We start from the raw sequence: 10,597 nt of genomic DNA, 5'->3' as shown, positions 1-10,597 counted from the left end.
ACGGGGGGCTCGAACTCACGCGAGATCACTCGAGATCTCGCGAGATCGTGAACTCACGGACCGCGAGATCGTGACCTGGCTGAAGTCGGACGCTTAACCGACTGCGCCACCCAGGCGCCCCTAAAAGATTCTTTTTTTGAAGTCGGTGTTTCTAACCGGGGTGCAAAGACTCACTAGAAACTATGGAGGCAGCTTCCCGAGTGGGAGTTCGACAGGTGGGGAGTCAAGAACCCTCCCCAGCCCAGGGAACGAGCCCTGCCCTGCTCCCCCTGAAGACCCACAACAGGCAGCACTAACGTGGGTATCGCAGGCAGGCCGCCCGAGGACGCGTCTTAGCGGGCTGCAATGAGAGTGGAAAACCAGCAAAAACTGAACTAAATGCGGACCAATGCAAAGTCTTGCACTCGGGGCCCCAAACTCAAAAACCATCAGGGCAGGTCCGAGACCAGACAAAGAAAGCGTTTATGGAGCCTAGACTTGGCGCACGTCATCCGGGTGAAAACCCCCGCGTGGCACCAGCGTCCCCGTCCTACGGGGCAGGTGCTCAGCTCAGCCAGGCGCCTCTCAGAAAGCGAGACCACCCATGGCTTCCCCTCCGAAGCTGGGTAGCAGAACAGGACTGAACAAGGTGATGGGGGGGTGGCGCTGGGATCCCCAACTGACAACATTTCAGCAGCCTCCTCTCCGCTGGGGTCCTGCGGGAGGGCCCGGCCAGCCCGGGCTTTGGCATACACCCTCTGCATCCGCCAGGTGGTTCTCAAGGCACGCTCCCCAGACCCGCAGAACCAGCAGCACCTGGGAACTTACTAGAAATGCAAATACTCGGGCCCCGCCCCCAGACCCGAAAATCAGCAACTCCGGGGGCGGGACCCAGCCACGGAGGGGGTTTAATAAGCCCGCCAGGTGATTCGGCTGCCTGCTCCGGTTGATTGAGGGCCACTGCTGTGCCGGGAGCCGCTTTCAAGGACCTGGGCTCCTTCCGGCTCCTCCCGCGTGAGTAACAGTCCCGGGAATCCAGCCTGTGCCAGTCGGGGTGCGAGCAGAGACTAGAGCCCCGGGAGGACGCACACGGATGTGTGTAAAGGGCTACAGTACAGGGATTTGACCTCAGGCAGGTGTCAGTGGCTTGTACAAAGCTGACGCTGGGGCTCGGAGCCCACAGGGGGAGGCAGCCGGGGAAGAGAGACGGGGAGGGTGAGTCCGAATCCGCACGCACAAGCCGGAGTCCGTGAGGACGGACAGAAGCCGCATCCCGCCTGGGGGAGCCGAGCACGCACACCTGGCCCAGGGACCGAGCCCAGGAGCCGGAGGAGGGGGGCCGACTGGCGAGCTTCACTTCTGCTCCCCCAGGCCTCCCACGGAGTCTCTCTGGGACCCCCAGGCCCCCTCCCCAGAGACACCCAGGGAAAGTGGCTCCGGGAGCTCCTGCTGCCCGGGCCCCAAGTGCCCACACGGCCATCCCCTCCGGGTCACGTGGCCCCGGCCAGAGGGACTTCTCCATGGGAGGGGCGGGGGGAGAGGCCATCTGGAAAACCCAGGGTGGCCAGTTCTGGGGGTGGTGCTCGGAGGGAAAGGGTCGAGTCTCTTACTGGAGGGACATGGGCGTCAAGGGCCCTCCCGGAACAGATCTGTGGGCGGAGGCCGTGCCTCTAACCCAGCTTCCCCGAACCTCTGAGCCTCCTGGGCTGTGTCCGGGGAGGCGGGAGAGGGTGTGGGACCGACAGTTCCCCCAAAACCCTGTGGCTGTGAGGTGGGGGTTGAGACAACCAGCCGGTAAGGACTGAACCCAGGTCCTGGGTGGCCTAGGACCCCCTCAGCCCTGCCCCAACCCCCTTCCCCTCTCTTCCTCTTCCCCTCCCCCCTACCTTTCCCATTCCCCCTCCCTCTCTCCTCCCTCCCTCCCTCTCTCCTCCCTCCCTCCCTCTCTCCTCCCTCCCTCCCTCTCTCCTCCCTCCCTCCCTCCCTCTCTCCTCCCTCCCTCTCTCCTCCTCCTCCCCTCCCCTCTCCCCTCCTCCCATTTCCCCTTCCCTCCCCTCCCTCCCCCCTGCTCCTCATCTTCGGACTGTCCAGTTTCCTGCTTAATTGAACACGCTCAGGTTTACCTCCCCTGCACGTGTGTGCATATGTGTGTACAAATCACTCCAACACTACTGCACTTTTCAGGTTTCCAAAGGGGCCCAGCCCCGGCCGGGGAGAAGAAATTCTGTGGGTCTAGGCAGATTTCTTGATTACGAGCAAAGCCACAAACCCGCAAACTCCTTCCCAAGCCCACAGAAAGGGGCAGAGCACATGCAGAAAAGCCCAGGGATCCTCACAAGGACTCTCTCACTGAAGAGCGCCTGGGGCAGCCGGGGACAGGCCCTCCCCCCTCCCCCCTCCCCCAGCCCCTCGGCCCCGGCTGCCCTGGGCCCTGGACCCCCAGAAAGAAGTCCAAGGCCTGCCCGATTAGGGCAGAGCTGGGCTCCCAGATGCAGGAGATCACCTTCCAAGGAAAAGCTGGAGTAAAGGGCCTGATTAGAGCGTTCCCAGCTAGAAAAGACACCAGCTCGTTAAAGCAGAAAGAACGGATTGGTTCCAGAAATGAGTGGTTCTCATCAGCCAAGGCAGGAAGCAAGGCTCCCCGTGTTTTCTGGGTAAAGGGAGGCAAGAGGAGGGGAGACCTTCACAGACTTCCTCTCAATGCTAGAACACCCCGATCCCCATGGAGCCTGTTAGCCCTTCCAGCCAGAAAAGGGGGAGGGGGCTGGAGGGGCTCTGGAACCTTCTTATTTCAAGCCGGCTGTGGGTGGATCACTCAGGTACCTGAGCAAGCTCCCCGACTCTAGGACCTTCAGTCTTAGCAATCTCTATGGGAAGCAGGTGCGTGCGCGCAGCAGGATGGCGTGGGCAAGCGGTGCCCCCCGGGCCCAGGCCTCCAGAACTTCTGCTTCCCCCGCACCGAGACGCTGTGACGCTGGCTGAGTGCAGGCCTTGCCTGGGAAACTCACCCCCACTGGCCTGATGTTCCCATGTGCTTTCCCCCTTTGAGACTTCTTTTTTTTAATGTTTATTTACTTTGGAGAGAGAGACAGACAGACAGAATCTAAAGCAGGCTCCAGACTCTGAGCTGTCAGCACAGAGCCCGATGTGGGGCTCAAACTCATGACCCTTGCGATCATGACCTGAGCCGATGTCGGAGGCTTCGCTGACTCAGCCACCCAGGCACCCCTCCCCCCTTTGAAAATTTAACATTTTGACGTTGAGACCGCTCCCCATGTAGACCAGGAGTGATCAAGGGCACAGGGCCATGGGCTGGATCCAGAAACAGCCAACGGAGCGAAAGCCAGCTGCACAGAGATGCAAAACTGTGTTTTCCAGCGTGTGCAATCTGTGCACAGACCTGGAGACTTAGACCAACACGCACTAATGATCTCACAGGTAGACCAGGAGTCCGAGGATGCACCGGGTTCTGCCCTCAGGACTGTTGTCACAGTGTTGGTTGGGCCAAGCTCTTTCCTGGACAGTCTAGAGGACAACCCACTTCCGAGCCCATTCGGGTTATTGGCAGAATAACTGTGCAGCCGGGAGCCTGAGGTCCGCATTTCCTTGCTGGTTGCTGGCTCTCTGGCAAGAGGCTGCCCGCATTCCTTGTCCTATGCCCTCTATCTTTGGAGACAGCAGCGGAGTCATTGTCCTGCTTTCCATCCCTCTGGCTTCCTCTTCTGAACCCAACCGGAGAAACTCTGCTTTTATAGGACTCGTGAGGGGCACCCCGGTGGCTCAGTTGGTCAAACGGCCGACTTCGGCTCAGGTCACCATCTCGCGGTCCGTGAGTTCGGGCTCTGTGCTGACAGCTCGGAGCCTGGAGCCTGCTTCGGATTCTGTCTCTCTCTCTCTCTCTCTCTCAAAAATAAACATTAGAAAAAAGTAAAGGGCTCATGATATTAGGTTAAGCCCATCCAGATCATCTCCCCCTTGCCACGTAACATGGGAGTTACACCAGGGGGTGATGGTTTTAGCAGCCGTGTTAAACCTTTGTCTTCCGCACTAATCCAGAAAAGACCTCAGAACAAGAGGGACTGTGACAAGGCGGGGTGTCGAAGGCCCAGATGAGGCACGGAGGGCAGGAACCCTTTCAGATGTGGACCTGACCTCCCATTTATGCACTAGTGATAGCTTTGGGGTTCCTCTGGGGCTTATTGCCTTCTTGGGAGGGGTCAACGAATGGACTTGAGTCAGTCTGGGAACCTCCTGACATTTCATGAAACTTTTACGTACACGCATGTATGGATTTTTCATGAGTGAGGGATTGGGGGGGGGGGCAGGAGAAATTCCCTACCTTTCGGTAGATTCTCCCAAGAATCTTAACAAGACTAGGAAGTACTTTTTTTTTCCTTTAATTAACAGTTTTATTGAGATAGAATTCCTATACCATAGAATTCATTCACTGAAAGTATACATTTCAGTGGCTCCAGTCGTGAAGCCATCGACACAATTTCAGAACCTCTTCATCACTGCGCCCCCCCAAAACATCTCCATAGCCGTCAGCAATCTTTCCCATTTTCTCTCAAACCCCCAGCACTCAGGAACTACTAATCTATTCTCTGGATCTCCTATTCTTGGCATTTTCTGAAAATGTTTATTTATTTTGAGAGTGGATGAGGGGCAGAGAGAGGGAGAGAGAGAATCCCAAGGAGGCTCCACACTGTCAGCGCAGAGCCCGGCACGGGGCTGGATCTCCTGAACCGTGAGATGAAGACCCGAGCTGAAATCAAGAGCTGGATGCTCAACCGATGGAGCCACCCGGGGGGCCCTATTCTGGGCCTTTCGTATAAGTGGAATCACTCTATTGCCTTTTGCTTCATTCACTTAGTATAATGTGTTCAAGGTTCGTCCACGCCATAGGATGGGTCGGTACATCACTCCTTTTTATGGATGAATGATATTCCATTGTATAGACACAGCACGTTTTCATATCCAGCCATCAGGATTGTTTCTCCTTTTTGGCTTTGTGAACAGTGCTGCTGGGAACATTCTTGTGCAAGGTTTTCTGGGGACATCGGTTTCCATCTCTCCTGGGTTACGTTCCTAGGAGACAAACTGTTGGTTCCATGCAGGAACTCTGTTTAACCTTTCTAGGAAGGGCTAAACTATTGGGAGCTATTGCATCTTGAGATACCGGGAGCGTTTTCGTATCAAGGAGTAATGGAAAATTAGCAAAAAGGAAGGCCAGCTGGCCAGGAAGAGTCAGAAGAAAACCCAGAATTTGGTGAAACAATGGCCCAGGACACAGTTGAAGATCAATGAATGAGATGCCCAATTACGTGCCATCCAGAATCCAAGGAAGGAGGCTGGACTGTGAGTTAGGGACCAGGAAGCCACCCTCCCCTACCCATAATTCACTTCACAGCCACCCCAGGCAGCATCCCTGCTCCCACCCACCCTCCCCCCTCACACCCGGGCTTCTGTCAATCAACAGATAGTGGTGACATTGAGTGCCTCCTATGTGCCAAGCCCAGATAGAAGCGAAGGGGACAGATGGGGAAACAATTGATGTGGGTTCTACCTCTTGGAGCTTATGGTTTCTTGGGAGAGACATTAAACCAGTGGTTAGTCACATGACGGTGAGGAGGAGGAGGAACAACGAGAAGAAGGTTGTCCTAACACAACATGGGGACACCCTGGGTCTGGAAGGGCTGGGGTCACTGGACCAGAGACAGCGAGGACAGAAGATAGGCAGGGTGGGATCACGCTGGGGCTCGTGGGAAGGTCTTTCCTAGGATCTTGTGTTTTATTCTAGCCTGAAGGGCACGTAGAGGGTTTTATTAAAGAAACACAATAAAGAATATGAGGCCAAAGACTGCGCTATGAGCAGAAGTTTTCTTGTTTTTTTGTTCTAGAGTGACAGGCTCAGAAACCCAGTTTGGCACCCAACCTAGGATCTGGGGCACGAGGTTTGGGCAAGGAGAAAAGGAATAGGTCTTTAAACCTGAAAAACAAAACCAAAACTCACAAACCATCTCTGTCCTGTGCCGGGAAGGCAAGTCTGGTGAGATCCGAGCTTCGTCAGGTGGGCACGGGGTCCTCGCCATTTGATGGCAGGCAGGGCACCCGGCCCAGGGTGACGGCTCACACGTCTCAGCACACGCCAGACCTGCACTTCTGTGTGTGGTCTACACAGCATGTCAGATTTAAGCCGGGGAAGAGCATGGTCAGACTTGCCCTCGGAAAAGATGGCTCTACCTCCTGAGTGTGTAGAATGAACTGGATGGGGCACAAAAGGAGGAGGCCCAGGGGGGCCCGGGTGGCTCCGTCAGGTCATGAGCTCACGGTCCATGAGATCCAGCCCACATAGAGCTCTGTGCTGACAGCACGGAGGCTGCTTGGGATTCTCTCTCCCTCTCTCTCTGTCCCTCCCCTGTTCATGTGCTCACGCACTCTCTGTCTAAATAAATAAATACACTTAAAAAAAAAAAAAAAAGAAGGTGGCTCGAGTGGCCGCAGGAGACCATGTTACTAAGGGATAATTGTTTTTAACTTAAAATTTTTTAATGTTTTTATTTTTGAGACAGAGACCGAGCAGGAGCAGGGGAGGGGCAGAGAGACAGAAGGAGAGAGAATCCCAAGGACTTGCACGGGAACAATAATGCGACAGATCCAAGTGGGGTGTTGTGGGTGGGCCGGGGTGCAGAGGGTCCACAGATCTTCCCGGCTCCTGACAGCAGATCCTGGGATGCCTCAGGAAGCCTGGGGCTCTTCAGAATCCAGTTGGAAACTTTCTTGGCTTCAGTATTTTGAAGGTTCCTGCCTGCTTAGCATTGCACATTACCTGGGATCTCTGGGTTCCCAAATCTTAACTCTTGATTATTTATATACTATTTAAGTTCCATCTCCTGCTTGAATTTTTATTACTTACAACGTTAAGGATGCAATTTTGGGGGTGCCTGGGTGGCTCAGTCGGTTAAGTGTCCGACTTCGCTCAGGTCATGATCTCACGGTCCGTGAGTTCGAGCCCCGTGTCGGGCTCTGTGCTGACAGCTCCGAGCCTGGAGCCTGCTTCGGATTCTGTGTCTCCCTCTCTCTCTGCCCCTCCCCTGTTTGCATTCTGAACCTCTTTCAAAAATAAACATTTAAAAAATTTTTTTAAAAGGATGCAATTTTTAAGAGGTAATCTAGCATCGTGGTTTTAAATGCAGACTCATAAACTCTGAGCACCATGACCTCGAGCATGTTTCTTAATCTCTCTGTGCCTCTGTTTCCCCATCTGTAAAACGGAGAGCCTCGCAAGCAGCTCATAGGATTGCTATGACAACCTATGCTATGCTATGACATATGCAATTATGCTCTGACATAATCAACTAATGTACGTACATCGTATTACGTACCTGGGACATAGGAAGTCTGGAATATTTTCTGTCATTGTGATTCCGGTGATTGAAAGAATTCACCAGCCATCATTCTGTTTCACTCTGCTCCAGAGGAGCCTGGAGGTTGGGACCAGGATGCCTGTCTCCATCAACACTGTGGTCCTTAACTAACGAGCGAGTGTCAGGAGTGAACACACAGATGGGAAGATTCAGCCGCGTCAACAAATAGCAAGGGTGAGAACTTCCAGCATCGTTGCCATCATGTGCATGTTGAGTACCTGCAGTCCCCTCCAAGTGTGGGTCTGAGGCACCAGAGAGGGGATGCTGGAGACAGTGATCACCCACCTCCCCATGCTGCCCCAGCCCTGCTGGGGGAAGGTATCGCTGAAAACGTGAAGGTAACTCCTAGTGGCCTCTTCCTTCTTGAGACACAGCAGAGTGATGAAGACAGAGGCTAAGGGTGGTATTTATGCCAAGTTTTGGCCCATCCTTTTTCCTTCCCCACAATTTTTTCCTGCATGTGCCCTCCAGGATCCCCTCTGCCTCTTAGAGAGAGCAAGCTGAGGACTGGTTAGCGGACGGTCCACACAGTGCCCCTCCTCGTGGGAGGTACCAGCAGAGTTTAAAATACTCCTTCTAATAATCATTATAGATACAAAGCTTGTATAGCACTTGCAAAGAGTAGGCTTTGATACTCTGCTCTACAAAGAGGTGGAGCTAATTCCCTTCCCCTTGAGTGTGGGCTGGGCTTCCCAGCTCGCTTGGGAAGAAAGGAATATGGCAGGAGTAAGGGTTTCTGACATCCAAGAGTAGGTCATAAAAAGCACTGTGGTTTCATCCTTTCTCTCTCTCTCGGTTCCATTCAGTCTGTGGAGAAGCCAGCTGCCATGTCACGAGGACACTCAAGCGACCCTGGTGGAGAAGTCTACACGGGGAACAAAGTCCTCCCCCATCAATAACCATGTGAGTAGATCTCGGAAGTGGGTCCTCCTACCTTAGATGAGCCATCAGATGCCTGTAGCCTTGGTCAATATCTTGACTACACTTCATGATACACCCCGGGGCCAGAATCACGCAGTTAAGCTGCTCTAGATTTCGGATCCTCAGAAATCATATTATTGGGGTTTGGTTTTTTGTTTTTCTTTTGTCATGATCTCACTTTCTCAGCCCTTTCTTGGCTGACAGCCAGTCTAAAGCAGCCACCCCATCACTCTCTACTATCCATATCCCATATACTCTTTTATACCACCTATGACTACTTAACTTTCCTCTTTGTTCATGGTTTTTAGCTAGCTCCACTGTAATTTAAGTTCCACGAGAGCAGGAATAGGTTTTGGCGTATTCAGAGGTGTGTGCGCATTATCGGCAGCCGTGCCTGGTACACAGTAGGTACTCATTAAGTGTTTGGGGGGTGAATCAAACGAATGAAAGGTATATTCTTTCACGGAAGGATCTGTGTTGATCTTCGCATCTCCACGATTCTGAACGCAGTAGCTGGAGCGTGATCAGAGCTCGCTTAACATTCCAGGACAAAAATAACTTTGTAAGACAGTAACGAAGTGAAAAATGAACAGTGGTGATCCCCGAATCCCTCATAAAATACGTGTGATATTCTTTTACGCCGCTAAGTCTGAGGTAGCGTATTCCCTAGACCTACCGCAGATAACTATGACAAAGAACTAGTTTTTCTTTTTTTTCCTACTCATTTGAAAACAGGTTGCGGACATCGTGACCCTTCGGGCCCAGATACTTTAGTGTGTTTTTCTAAGAACAGTAACACTGGATAATTTTATTTCAGTTTATTAGGATTTATGACGCCCATTGTATTTGCCATGGCAGCATATACACTAAAAATAGGAATTATCGCACCCATGAATTCGATATGGGTTAATATCTAATATACAGTTGATGAATTTCTCCAACTATCCCAATGGCTCCCGGCGTCATTTAGAGCAAAAGACAAAGTCCTCACGGAGGCCACGAGGCACCACCAAGGTGCATTGGCTGTTCCCTGTGTGTCCAATTTGCTCTCATCTCCTTCAAGTCTTGGCTCAGATGGCTCCTCCTCTAGGGGGTTGACCATGACTACCCGTTCTTGAACTTCAGTCCCCCCCCCCCCCCCGGCTCTCCCATCCCCTTGCCCTGTAGATGTTTCTACACAAAGTATCCTCTTGGAACCTCTTCGATTCTGAGTAGTATGTGTCTCCCCTACCAGCATGGGAACCCTGGGAGGTCAAGGGCTGTGGTCTGTGTTCTCTGCAATGTTATACCGCCTAGAACGGCGCCTGGAGCAAACATCAGCGGCTGGTTGCAGGCTCGCGCGAGCCTAGAGATGTGCCTCCCACCGGCTCTGGCAAAGGGGACCTTGGGTGGTGTAATGATAATGGGCCACGCGCCATCTCTGCTGGAGAACTTGGCCACATTTCGGGGAGAGCCGGACAGGATGAGGGCGAGCCCTGCTAGCCAGAGAGGGACTGAGGGATGACGGTATTTGCTGGACTCTTATCCCTGGCACCACGATGTTCTGCCTCACATCCTGTATCTCAGAACATCCCTCTTACCCCGGAACATTTTTATACTCCCCTTTAAGAAAGAGTTAATAGGGGCGCATGAGTGGCTCAGTCCGTTAGGCCTCTAACTTCAGCTCAGGTCGTGATCCCACAGTTTGTGAGTTCAAGCCCCACGTCGGGCTCTGCGCTCGGAACCTGGAGTCTGCTTCAGATTCTGTGTCTCCTTCTCTCTCTGCCCCTCCCGCCCCCCCCCCCCAAAGCTAAATACACATTTAAAAAAAGAGTTAATAGTACTAATAATCACTGGCATGCACCCCGTGTAACAGTCATGATGCCAAACCCTTTAAACCTGGTGTCTCTAATGTAATCCTCTTAATAATCCTGCCAGGCGGGTTTTATCGTAAATCTCATTTTCTGGACAAAGATGATTCAGAGGTTTAGCTGACTTTTAAAATTCGTATTTAATTTACTGAAATTACAATTCAAAACATCTAGCTCTCCTTAAGCTCCGGCTTACAAATCTTATTCTATTTATGCCCAACATATTTTAACTCTCACTTCTAAAAGGAGTTTGAACGTTTGATTCCAGTGACCAAGTTAAACTCCCGTAAACATTTTGAATTGCGGGCAAACATCTATTGTGTTCGGTTTCCTCTTAGTGTACTTTAATGGTGTGACAAGACAAAATCTTTCCAAGTATTTAAATTCACATTATTCACCCAATAAATTAAACTCAAATCA

General features: G+C 52.4%; 1 long non-coding RNA gene across 9 annotated transcripts in view; it reads left to right on the top strand.

The window, feature by feature from the left end:
- Window positions 1-97: 97 nt before the first annotated feature.
- The window catches only part of LOC125151649 (uncharacterized), a 72,962-nt gene continuing 62,462 nt past the window's right edge, over window positions 98-10,597 (top strand). For 8 of the 9 annotated variants that reach the window (XR_007146894.1, XR_007146895.1, XR_007146896.1 and 5 more), the window contains exons 1-3: window positions 228-993; window positions 7,458-7,580; window positions 8,213-8,309. This is a non-coding gene — a long non-coding RNA (uncharacterized LOC125151649). The other variant, XR_007146897.1, reaches the window with a different exon arrangement.

The sequence above is a fragment of the Prionailurus viverrinus genome, chromosome E1, assembly GCF_022837055.1.
Source record: "Prionailurus viverrinus isolate Anna chromosome E1, UM_Priviv_1.0, whole genome shotgun sequence".
Classification (NCBI taxonomy): Eukaryota; Metazoa; Chordata; class Mammalia; order Carnivora; family Felidae; genus Prionailurus; species Prionailurus viverrinus.
The sequence above is the reverse complement of the archived record's forward strand: the minus strand, read 5'-3'. Positions and strand labels throughout refer to the sequence as shown.